Raw genomic sequence first — 11,229 nt, 5'->3', positions numbered from 1 at the left:
CCCGCCCCGCTACATGTCCCGGTCCCAGGGCCCCACCCCGCCTCCGTCCTTCACAGCGACGCTGCGCGCGGCGACATCGCGGGTTCTCCGGGTCTGCGCGTGGACCGTGGGTCTCTGCCCCGGTGGGCGCCGCCTCTCAAGGGCGCACTCGGGCTCAGGTGCGGCCGCCATGCGAAGCCCCCCGCAGAGGGCTTGGCGGCTTGGCTGGTTTTCCTTCCCAGCCATCCCCACTAGGAAGAAGCGCGTGTCTTCGTTTACCGCGGCTGCTCCTGCTCCAGAGCCCCCCGCCACCGCCTCCGGCCCCGGCCCCCTGGCCTCACCCGGCCCAGCGCGGATGCCCTCGGGGGACTTCCTTCGTGGCGCCCTGGGGCCCCCGTGCCGTCGTCCCGGCGCTTCCCGGGGCTGCTGGGGGTCCTGCAGGGTCCCGCCTGGGCCAAGCGCACCCACGGCTGAGGGCAGGGGTGGCCTCTTCGCCACTTCTCCCAAGGAAGACCCCACGCGAGGCCCAGGCCAGTGGCCATCGTGGCCCGACGCTCACCCCTGGCAGCTGTGTCCCAGTTCCCTTCCTTCGAAGGCTGAAGTGGTCCTGCTGTCGCGGGGACCACGTCGTGTTCACCCATTGATCTTCCCTGGAGGCACGGCTGCTCCTGCGTTTAGCCAGTGTGAATAATGCTGCTGTGAACATGGGGTACTAAGATCTTTTCTAGACCCACAATTCTGGGTATAGACCCACAAGGGGGTTGCTGGATCCTATGGTAATTCTATTTTTAATTTTTTGAGGAACCACCATACTGGTTTCCATAATGGCTGCATGATTTTACACCCCACCAGCAAAGTCCAAGGGTTTCGGTCTCCCCACATCCTCACACTTGTCATTTTATTACTAGTAGCCATCCTAATGGGTATAACTCTTCCCTGCACTCCCCTGGTGATTAGAGCATCTTTACACGTGCCGACTGGCCGTCTCCACATCTCCCCTGGAGAGCTGCCCACTCAAGTCCTGTCCACTCAGGTCCTGTCAACTCAACTCTTGTCCACTCAGGTCCTGTTCACTCAAGTCCTGTCCACTCAAGTCCCTTAGAGCTCTGCTACTTTCCAGCTTGGGCTCTCCCCCATGGTGGGTCAGAGGTGACCCCCTCCAGGGCCTGCAAGCTCCAATAACAGAGGGTGACTCCTTCCCTGCGTTTCGGCAGAAGCCCTGGGAGGGCTCTGACGGGCTTGGCTCAGGCCACGCAACCATCCCCAACCCTGTCTCTGTGATCAAGAGGGTGAGAGGCTTTGACTAGCCCAGCCTGACTCACCCGCACCTGGAACTGGGAATGGGACCAGCCGCGACCAAGCCACAGGGTCTAAGAGTTGGGGGAGGGTCCCCAAATAGACATCAGGCAGATGAATGACCTAAGGCCACCACAATACTCATTGCTGTGTTATTCACAATAGTGGGAATCTGGAAATAACCAAATGTCTACAGAGTGGCTGGATTTTGTAGTGTGTGCACGCAGGGAATGTGGAGCATCCGGTCACAGGGATGGTGTACAGTGACGGACGCCAACAGCGAGGTCCCGTGTCCGGATGAAACGTCTGCACAGTGACGGACACCAACAGCGAGGCCCCATGTCCGGATGAAACGTCTGCACAGTGACGGACACCAACAGCGAGGCCCCATGTCCGGATGAAACGTCTGCACAGTGACAGACACCAACAGGGAGGCCCCGTGTCCGGATGAAATGTCATGCGGTGGAATAAACACCGACAGTCATCGTATCTGAGTGACTGGAATACGATCGATTTGCATTGTCCTCATTTTGCCAATCTGCATTTTTCTCAAGTTCCCAAAAGGAACACATTCCTTTGGTAATAGAAAGGAAGTGACACCATGGATAAACATATCGGGGGCATCCTCCTCAGCAGCCCCCACCGGCTGCGGTGGACGGCCTGGCACTGCTCCAGGCCTAACCAGGCATCCTCCCAGCCGGGGACGAGGGCCAGGACCTGCAGACCACCCCTGGGTCATCCTGTCTCTGCTGCTGTTCAGCCCAGGTCCTCACACCCGGGCCATGATTCCCCCAGACCTGGACCCTCCCTGGCAGAAGACTTCCACGGCTGCCCTCGGCTCCCTGACTCCCCAACTCCCCGACAGGGCCCATCTGTTCCTTCTGAGCCTGAGGAAGCTTCCCTGTGACTGCCCTGACGTCTGAACAGGGCCTGGCATGTGCGATGGTGACAGCTCCCACAGTGAGAAGCATGCTTGTCCCTCACCAGAAGATACCCAGCCACACAACTCAAGGGGTGCAGTCACCCCAAAACCTAGCTGGTGCAGGTGCTTGCTCAACGCCCCTCCCAGGTCTCGGAGCTCCTGGCTACTCCTGCCTGCTGGCGTTTAGTGATCCCTTCAGAAAAGCAGAGCTCAGAAGCCAAGTACTGATCTCACAGGATGCTTTGTTTCCTAATGCGCCATTCACATGAAAGCGGGCTCACTGCTTACATTTAAATTTTGGATTCCTCTGGTCAAACATCCATCAAGTAAATGGATAGAATGTTTAATTTGATGGAGGCTGTGCTGGCATGAGCAGCTGGGCTGCAGCTGCCTCTGTCCAGGCTGCTGCCACCTTTCTCCTGGACCAAGGGGACGCCTGGGGGCAGGGGCTTTTCCACCAGGAGCCACCGAGGCCAGAGCTGGGTTGGGCTGGCTTTCAGAGGGGTGCAACCAAGTCCACCGGGCAATTCCCCGAACATCTGGCCTCTTGGCATCATGGAGGGAAACGGATGGCTATTTGCTGACTTCAGTAGACAGCTGAGTTTATGCAGCTACCAACAAAAAGCAAAGAAAAAAATATGTTTTGCCTTAGAACTTTCAAACAAATGAGTTACCCATTGTGCTGTGGGACACAGTCCCCCAAAGTTGTAGACCCTTCATAGGGATGCTGTGTTCTGCTGCCAGCAGCTTCTGCAAGGTGGGGCTCCCAGCCCAGCTTCACAAAGCGTAAGTGGACCCCCAGCAAGTGTTCACGAACCGAGCACACCCTTTAAAGTGGCGGATCCAGATACCGGTTCACGCCACCCTGGCCCTGTGGCTGCGGCTCTAACCTCTGTCTCCACGGGTGTCTCTGCCTGTTTGAGTCCCATATAGACAGTCACACTATGTGTGTGCTGCTTCATCAGAAACTTCTAGGCAATCACCACTGTGAGGGCCGCCTCACCCTGGCCTCATGGCTGCATTCACACTGGACTGAATTCAGAATCCTTCCCCAGTGTCTAAATCGAGTTCAGAGTTACTTGGCAAGGGCAGGCTGGGCTGTGGCCCTACAAACAGGACTCTGAGTCTGGAGGCCCCGTCAGGGGTCCTCAGGGCTCATTCAGTGAGTGTGAGGGGCTCCCCAAGCCTTGGAGGTCTGCAGAGGTGGGCGCTGTGGGGTGACAAGGTGCTGGATTCTGCTCCTGATGCTCCCCGAGCACCTCCATGGCCCCCTCTCCCCATCCCTCCCCTACCCTGCTTTTCCTGTCCTCCTGCCTCGTGGCCAGTTCTACAAGGCCGGTTCTACAACCCTCCTGCTGCCTTTAGGATGCTCCAGGTGCAACTAACAGGAGCCTCTTCTCACACTGCCCACCCCACAAAACCTTCACTGGCTTCCAGAACCTTCACTGCTCCCAGAGCTGGGCAGCTCAGGGCACGGGGGGCCTCAGGCATGGCTGATCCAGGGCTGTGGGATGGTCGAGATAAGGGACCATTTCCACCCTCTGCCCACGCTGCCCCTCCCATCTTGGGGTGGCTGTGGCCGCAACAGGGCTTTGTGCTGATTGGACCACCCTGAGCCAATCCCCAAAGCCAGGGGTTCTCCCACTGTGACCAGCTTAGACCAACCACTCACATTTGTGAGGGGTGTCGGAAGAATTGACAAAGATTGAGATGAGCAAAGAAGATTCCGGGGATCTCCACTCAGTACTGGAGGGGCTTCCAGAGCCCCCGTGGTGGCTGCCAGTGGGGAGTCCTAACCTGAGGCAGCAGCCTGCGTGTCTGGCCTCAGCCTTTTCCATACAGTGAAATAAGAATAGTCAACAGATGCAAAGTCCTTATAATGCTGCCCGGTGCACGGCACTATGGGAGCCTTGCTGTCACACTAGGTCCTGTCTGCCTCCTTTCTGGAATCTTCCTGGGCCTCTTGTTGCACTCAGAGTTCAACCCTAACCCCTCTCAAGGCCCAGGGACCTGGCATAGTGTTTCCTGCCTCCCTGCTCCTCGCTGCACCTCCCCCAGCTCCCCTGGCCCTGGCCGAACCTGCCAGCTTTGCACCTGCTGCCCCTTCTGTCTCCGCCCAGGGCCTCGAGTGGCTCCTCCCCCAACCAGGCCCTGCTCAGTGGGGGCTGCCCCTCCCGTCTCGCTCCCGTCTGCCACTTCGTTTCTCTCTGCTGCCCACAGTGTGTGTGTATTGGCTTCCTGCTGTCTTCCCCCGGGAACACAAGTGCAGATCCCCTGAGACAGGAATCATATCGGGTGGTTGCAGGAGGATAGAAAATTCCAGGCAGCAGTTTCCCATGACCAGCAAAAGGGAATTGTTGAAATAGATTTCTTTGTCTGTTGTCAGCTGTATGACCCTGACAACCAGAGTGTGGGCCAAGCTGCCTAAGACCAACTGGACCCACCCTGGTGCTGGATTTGACCTGGGTTTCACCTAGGACCTCATGATACGCTCATTAACATCCTAAATCCCGGGCCGGGTATGGTGGCTCACACCTGTAGCCCCAACACTTTGGGAGGCTGAGGTGGGTGGATCACCTGAGGTCATGAATTCAAGACCAGCCTGGCCAACATGGTGAAATGCTGTCTCTACAAAAATATAAAAATTAGCCGGGCGTGGTGGTGCATGCCTGTAATCCCAGCTCCTTGGGAGGCTGAGGCAGGAGAATTGCTTGAACTCGGGAGACAGAGGTTGCAGTGAGCTAAGATCGCACCACTGCATTCCAGCCTGGGCGACAGAGTGAGACTGTGTCTCAAAAAATAAAAAAACCCTAAATCCCACACATGGGTGCCAGGACAGTTCTGGGAACACCCATGTTCGGAGTAAAAACTGGTGGGACCACAGTTCTGAGAAATCTCCACCTTTTTCCAGGAATCTTCTTGAACTCTGCCCCTTAGTTAAAGAAACCCATAAAGGTAGCAGCCCCAAACCTTGCTGGGCAACTCCGTCCTGCGAGTCCATGCAAACTCCCCTCCTGAGTGTAGACTTTATGCTTTGCAATAAATCTCCGTACTTTCACTATTTTCGAACTTGTCCTTGAATTCCGTCTCACGATGGTGTCAAAAGCCCTGACGCCGGCTGGGGTCGAGGTCCCATAAGCATTTGGGGACCTCACATAGCCCACCAGTATCACCCTCAGATGAGCCGAGGGCATGCAGATCCCAGGTCCACTTGGTATCAGTGGCATGAGTGGCCGGTCTGTGAAAGCCAGGGGACCCACAGCAGTACCAGCCCCCAAGGTAGGGCCTGCTTGCCCATGGCTTCTCCAGGTGTGAGCCCGCCCTACAGCAGCAGGCTGCCCCTGGTGGTGCTACAGAGCCCAGGGTGAGTTCGGTTCTGTCCCCAGAGGGCCGGCTGGCCTTCTGCTGGCTGTTTGCACAGCTCGTTGGGTGCAGGGCAGCCTTGGCCCTTAGCAGGGGCCTCCCCCTCCCTGAAAGGGAGGGTCCCCAGAGTCACTGGCCTGGCTGCTGTTTCTGCAATGCCCCCCAACCATCAAGGCCCCTCTGCCCTTGCCTTCACTTCCCCAGGGCTGGGGCCTCCCTCTGCTTTCACCTCCCTGGGCTCCCAGGCTCAGCCCTCCAAGAGTTGCTGAGGCTTTTCTCTTTCTCCTCCTTTCACTACAGATGCATCGCCCATCAGTTCCAGGTGTGGGCTGGGGACAGAGACAAGGGCGTTGCCCAGGCTGCCATCCTGAAGAAGTCCACATGGGAAATGGGTAACCCACAGGAACAGACTTGGGTCAGTGGCAGGCACATCCCTTGCAGACACATCGGCTTCCCGACCCCTGGCTGCTCCCTTCGGGCTCAGGTGCCCCCTCCTCTCTGCAGCCTCCTGCCAGGACCAGTCTGCCGGAGCTTCCTTTGCACAACCTTGAACCCCGCCCACCACTCTCTGCAGGCACAAACCCCTGATTTCTGTCCATCTGTTCCTTGCCTCTGAAATGTCACCATTGGGTGTTAAAGGGTCTGGAGGTGACCTGGGGCAGGTGAGATGGGGGGTCGGGGGACCACTCCTCAGCCCTGTGCTCTCTATTCTGCCCCTAACAGGAGCTAAGGAACAATTCTTCGGTCTGGTTGTGACACTGCATCCGGTGCTCTCACTGTGTGGTGGGCTGAGTAACGGCCCCGGAATGTCCGGGCCCCAATCCCCGGAACATGTGAACGTGACCTCACCTGGCAGGAATCTTTGCAGGGGGGATTCAGTTAGAGGCCCTGAGACGGGGGATTATCCCAGATCATGTGGGTGGGCCTGAGACGCCTCCTGTGTCCTTAGGAGGGGAGGTCTGCCCCAGAAGACCATGTGACACCAGCCCCGTGCTGCTCTGCTGGCTGCGAGAGGGAGGCCGAGGGGGCAGCACGGGGACTGGGGTGGCAGGAGCCACAGGGAGCACAGTCCTGCAAACACCTTTGTTGTGCCCAGTGAAACCACTTTGGACCTGGCCTGGAGCTGTGAGAACGTCCATTTCTGATGTTGCAGCTGCCTGCTCTGTGGCGATTTCTTGCAGCTGAAGGCCGCGCAGCGTGGCGGTGGTGTGATCTGTGTTTCTCGGGATGCGTGGCCCCCATTCCTGCTGAAGCCGGGGCACTGAGCGGAGGTGCTGGAGGCCCAGGGGGGCATGCGTGTGGTCCCCTTGAGGCTGCTCGGCTGTTAGGACCAACGTCTCCACCTCCTCCAGCAGCCCGCCCTCCTGTAGCAGCTGGGGTCGGGCGGGGCATGGGGGGCCCAAACACAACAGGCCAGAACCCAGGTGTGGGCTCGAAGCTTCTGGGGGGGCTGCTCCGTGCAGGTGCTGTTCCCAAATAATTATCTGGTCAAATGTGACACGCTCCTGCAGGGAGCCTCGGCAGACTGGGCAGAGCCCGACAGGCTCACACACTTTGATCAGAAATTCCTTTTTTAGAAATTGCCTCTAAGGAAACGCCATGCGTGGGGATCAGATGCGCAATGGAAGGGGCTTGATGCCGCCGCTCCTCGAATTTTGGTGGATCTGGTGGGAGGCACCACCCCAACCACACCTTCTGGTGTTCCCTGTGGGCCACTGTTGGCCACTGCTCAGACAGACGACGTGGCCCCAGGGTTCCAGGCAGGGTCTGGGCTCACTGACTGTTGCTGGAGAGGTTGGAAGAAGGGGTGAGGGGGGCTGTCCCTCAGTGCCTTGGCCCTGAAGCTTGAGGTTATACCCTGGCTTCGGTGTCGGCCGCAGGTCCCACACAGGCCCGTGCCAGCCTTGCTGTGCGAGCACCTCTCTGCTGGGGGTCTCAGCAGAGACGGTGAATATTGTGCTCTCGAGAACACTAAACAGGTTAGCTGTCAGTGAGACCACAAGTGATTCCTACCGTTTTCTTCATGTACCTTTGTATTTCTAGATTTCCTACAATAAACATGTATTAAATTACTATTCTAGTGAAAGAAATAAAAGAGGCCGGGCACGGTGGCTCAAGCCTGTAATCCCAGCACTTTGGGAGGCCGAGACGGGCAGATCACGAGGTCAGGAGATCGAGACCATCCTGGCTAACATGGTGAAACCCCATCTCTACAAAAGAATACAAAAAACTAGCCGGGCGTGGTGATGGGCGCCTGTAGTCCCAGCTACTCGGGAGGCTGAGGCAGGAGAATGGCATGAACCCTGGTGTCGGAGCTTGCAGTGAGTGGAGATCTGGCCACTGCACTCCAGCCTGGGTGACAGAGCGAGACTCCGTCTCAAAAAAAAAAAAAAAAAAAGAAAGAAATAAAAGATAGTAGACTTCCACTTCTAGACAAGATGGCGTGACAGGGGCTGAATGTACTTGTCTGCCCAAAACAACTAAGAGACGAGACGATTGAAACCAGGGTCCTCAAGGCAATGGGCATCAGACAAAATGGGGCCGTGACCTGAGAAACGGGACACAGAAGCGATGAGCCCTCCGAGGCCCCAGCCAACCTCCCGGAGACAGTTTCCAGGTCACAGTGCTGGGAAGTGACGCAGGTGGAGCCAGGGGATCTCCTGAGTTGAGGACACTGAGAGTCGGGGAGACCAAGGCAGCCACAGTTTGCAGGGCAGAGGGCGAGAGAGGGGAGCTGCACTTAGCAAGAACCCTGGAGAGGTGCAGAGGGCTGATTAGCAAATTGAATCTGTAGTTAAAAATCTTGCCCTCTCACATACAAAGTAACCCTGGGCTTAGACGGCTTCACAGGGGAGTTCCAGCCAACATTTAAAAAAAGAGCTAATAGCAATTTTACATAAGCTCTTCCGGAAAGTTGAAAAGCAGGGATTTTTCTCGAATCCTTCCAGGAGGCCAGCATGATCCTGATATGAAAACCAAAGACGTTACAGGAGAAGAAAATAGGAACAAGCATCCCCCTTTAGAAGTTCTAAACAGAAGCTTACTAAATTGAACCCAACAATGCATGAAAAAGATAATATATCACAACCAAGGGGAATTTTCCCCAATATGTCATGATTGTCTTAAGGATCGAACACTTAAAAATCAATTTAAGTCACCATATTAACAAACTGAAAGAAAAACAATGTGATTCTCTCAATAGACACAGAAAAAGCATTTGACAAATTCCAACACGCATTCTCAAAACACTCTTGGCAAACAGGAGTGGAAGCAGTTTCTTCAACCTGATAAAAGGCATCTCTGAACACCCCACAGCTGACATCATACCTACTCGTGAAAGACTGGGTGCTTCCCCTGAGGCCAGGAACAAGTCAGGGACAGCACTCTCAATGGTCCCATTCAGCATTGTACAGGAGGTTCTAGTCAGGGCAATTAGGAAGGAAAAAAGAAAATGAAAGGCATCGTTATTGGAAAGAAAGGAATAATACAGTCTTTATTTGCAGAAGACAAGTTCATCTATGCAAGAAAAACAATCTAATGGAATTCACGGAACAAAAAGCTGCCAGAGCTGAGGAGTGAGCGTCACAAGGTTGCAAGGTCAAGATCAATGCCAAGAGTCACTGCATTTCCATACCCCAGCAACGGACAGCCAGAAATTAAAATGGAAAGAACAACACGTTTATAACAGCAAAAATAGGAACTAGGGATAAATCTGACAGAAGGTGTGAAAGACTTGCACACATAAAACAAGAAAACATTGCTGAGAAAACATAAAGAGAACATAAGAAATGAAAACTTACACCATCTTCATGGGCTGAGACTCCATGTGCGTAAGATAGAAGTTATCCCCAAATTGATCCATACATTCAGCAAAATCCCAACTGAAGTCTCGAAAGGCTTTCTTTTTTTTTTTTTTTTTTGGAAGAGGATTTAACAAACCCATTCTAAAATTCATATAGAAAGGCAAAGGCCCTATAAGAACCAGAACATCTTTGGAAGGGGAGAGCAAAGTTGGAGGATTTACACTAGCTGATTTTTAGATTTTATAAAGCTATAGTAACCAAGATAGTGTGTTTATATAATGCTCAGAAATACAGCCATACACACACGGACGATTGGTTTTTGACAAAAGACTCTCAGTGAAGAGAAGAGAGTCTTTTCAACAAGTGGTGCTAAAACAACTGAAGAGCCATATGGAAGAAGGAATATTTATCTATACCCCAGGGCCGTGTAAAAAATGAACTCAAAATGGATTATAGATCTAAACGTAAAACCCAAAACTATAAAACTTCCAGAAGAAAACACATGAGAAAATCTTTGTATGTTAGGCAGGAATTTATTAAATTCAACACCACAATAAATGAATAAACTAGAATTCATCAAAATGTAAAACTTCTGCTCTGCAAAAGATATGTTTAAGAGAATTAAGAGATTGGCAACAAACTAGGAGAAAATATTTGCAAACGATGAATCTGGTAAGACTCCAGCATGCATTAAAGAACTCCCAAAATTCAATAATAAGAAAACTAATAACACCATTAAAAAATGGGCAAAAGATTTGAACAGAAAATCCCTCAAAGAAGACATAGAAATTCAAATCAAAACACAAAAAAGATGATCAACATCATTAGTTACCAGGGAAATTTAAACCACCATGAAATGCCACTGTCCACACATTAAAATGGCTAAAATGAAAAAGACTGGTAGTATCAAGTGTTGGTGAGGATGTGGAGTGTCATGGTTGAATGTCTATGTACCTTCAAAATTCGTATATTGAAGCCTTAGCGCCCAGTGGGGTTGTATTGGAGATGGGCCTCTAAGGAAGCAATTAAGGTTAAATGAGGTCCTAGGGGTGGGGCCCTGATCCAATAGGATTAGTGTCCTTATGGGAAGAGACACCAGAGAGTTTGCTCTTTTTTCTCTGCATGTGTGCACTCGTGAAGGCCCTATGAAGACACTGCAAGAAGGTGGCTATCAATAAACCAGGAGAGAGCCCTCACTGGGAATCAAATCTAGCAGCACCTTGGTCAGGGACTTCCAGCCTCTAGAATGGTGGGAAAATTAATTTTTGTGGTTTAACCCCCTATTCTGTGGTATTTTGCTAGAGTAGCCTGAGCAGATCAAGATACCAAACAACTGAGGATATGGAGAAACTGACAATGCTGGTGGGGATAGAAAATGGAACAGCCACTTTTAATAGCAGTTTGACAGTTTCTTAAAAAGTTAATGATATGCCTGCCATAGGATCCAGACCTTTGACCCTAAGTTTTTCATCAAGGGAAATGAAAGCATGTATGTCCACACAAAGACTTGTCTACAAATACTCACAAATGTTCACAGCAGCTTTATTTGTAGTGGCCACGGACTAGAAACAATCCAAATATCCAGCAACAGGGAAACTGGTAAACAAACTGCTGTCTCTCCATACAATGGAATTCTAATAGGAATGCCACACTGATCCACACAGCAGCACAGACAGATCTCAGAAGAATCATGCTGAGTGACAGAAGCCAGACCAAAAACAAACAAACAAACCAAAAAAACAACAACAAAAAACCATACTGGATGATTCCACTTATATAAGTTTCTAGAAAATGCAAACTAATCTATAGTGACAGAAACAGATCAGTGGTTGCCTGGGGATGGGTTTACATGGAGGTGCAGGAGGG

Source organism: Colobus angolensis, unplaced genomic scaffold, assembly GCF_000951035.1.
Source record: "Colobus angolensis palliatus isolate OR3802 unplaced genomic scaffold, Cang.pa_1.0 Scaffold38, whole genome shotgun sequence".
Lineage (NCBI taxonomy): Eukaryota > Metazoa > Chordata > Mammalia > Primates > Cercopithecidae > Colobus > Colobus angolensis.
Note: the sequence above shows the minus strand (reverse complement) of the source record.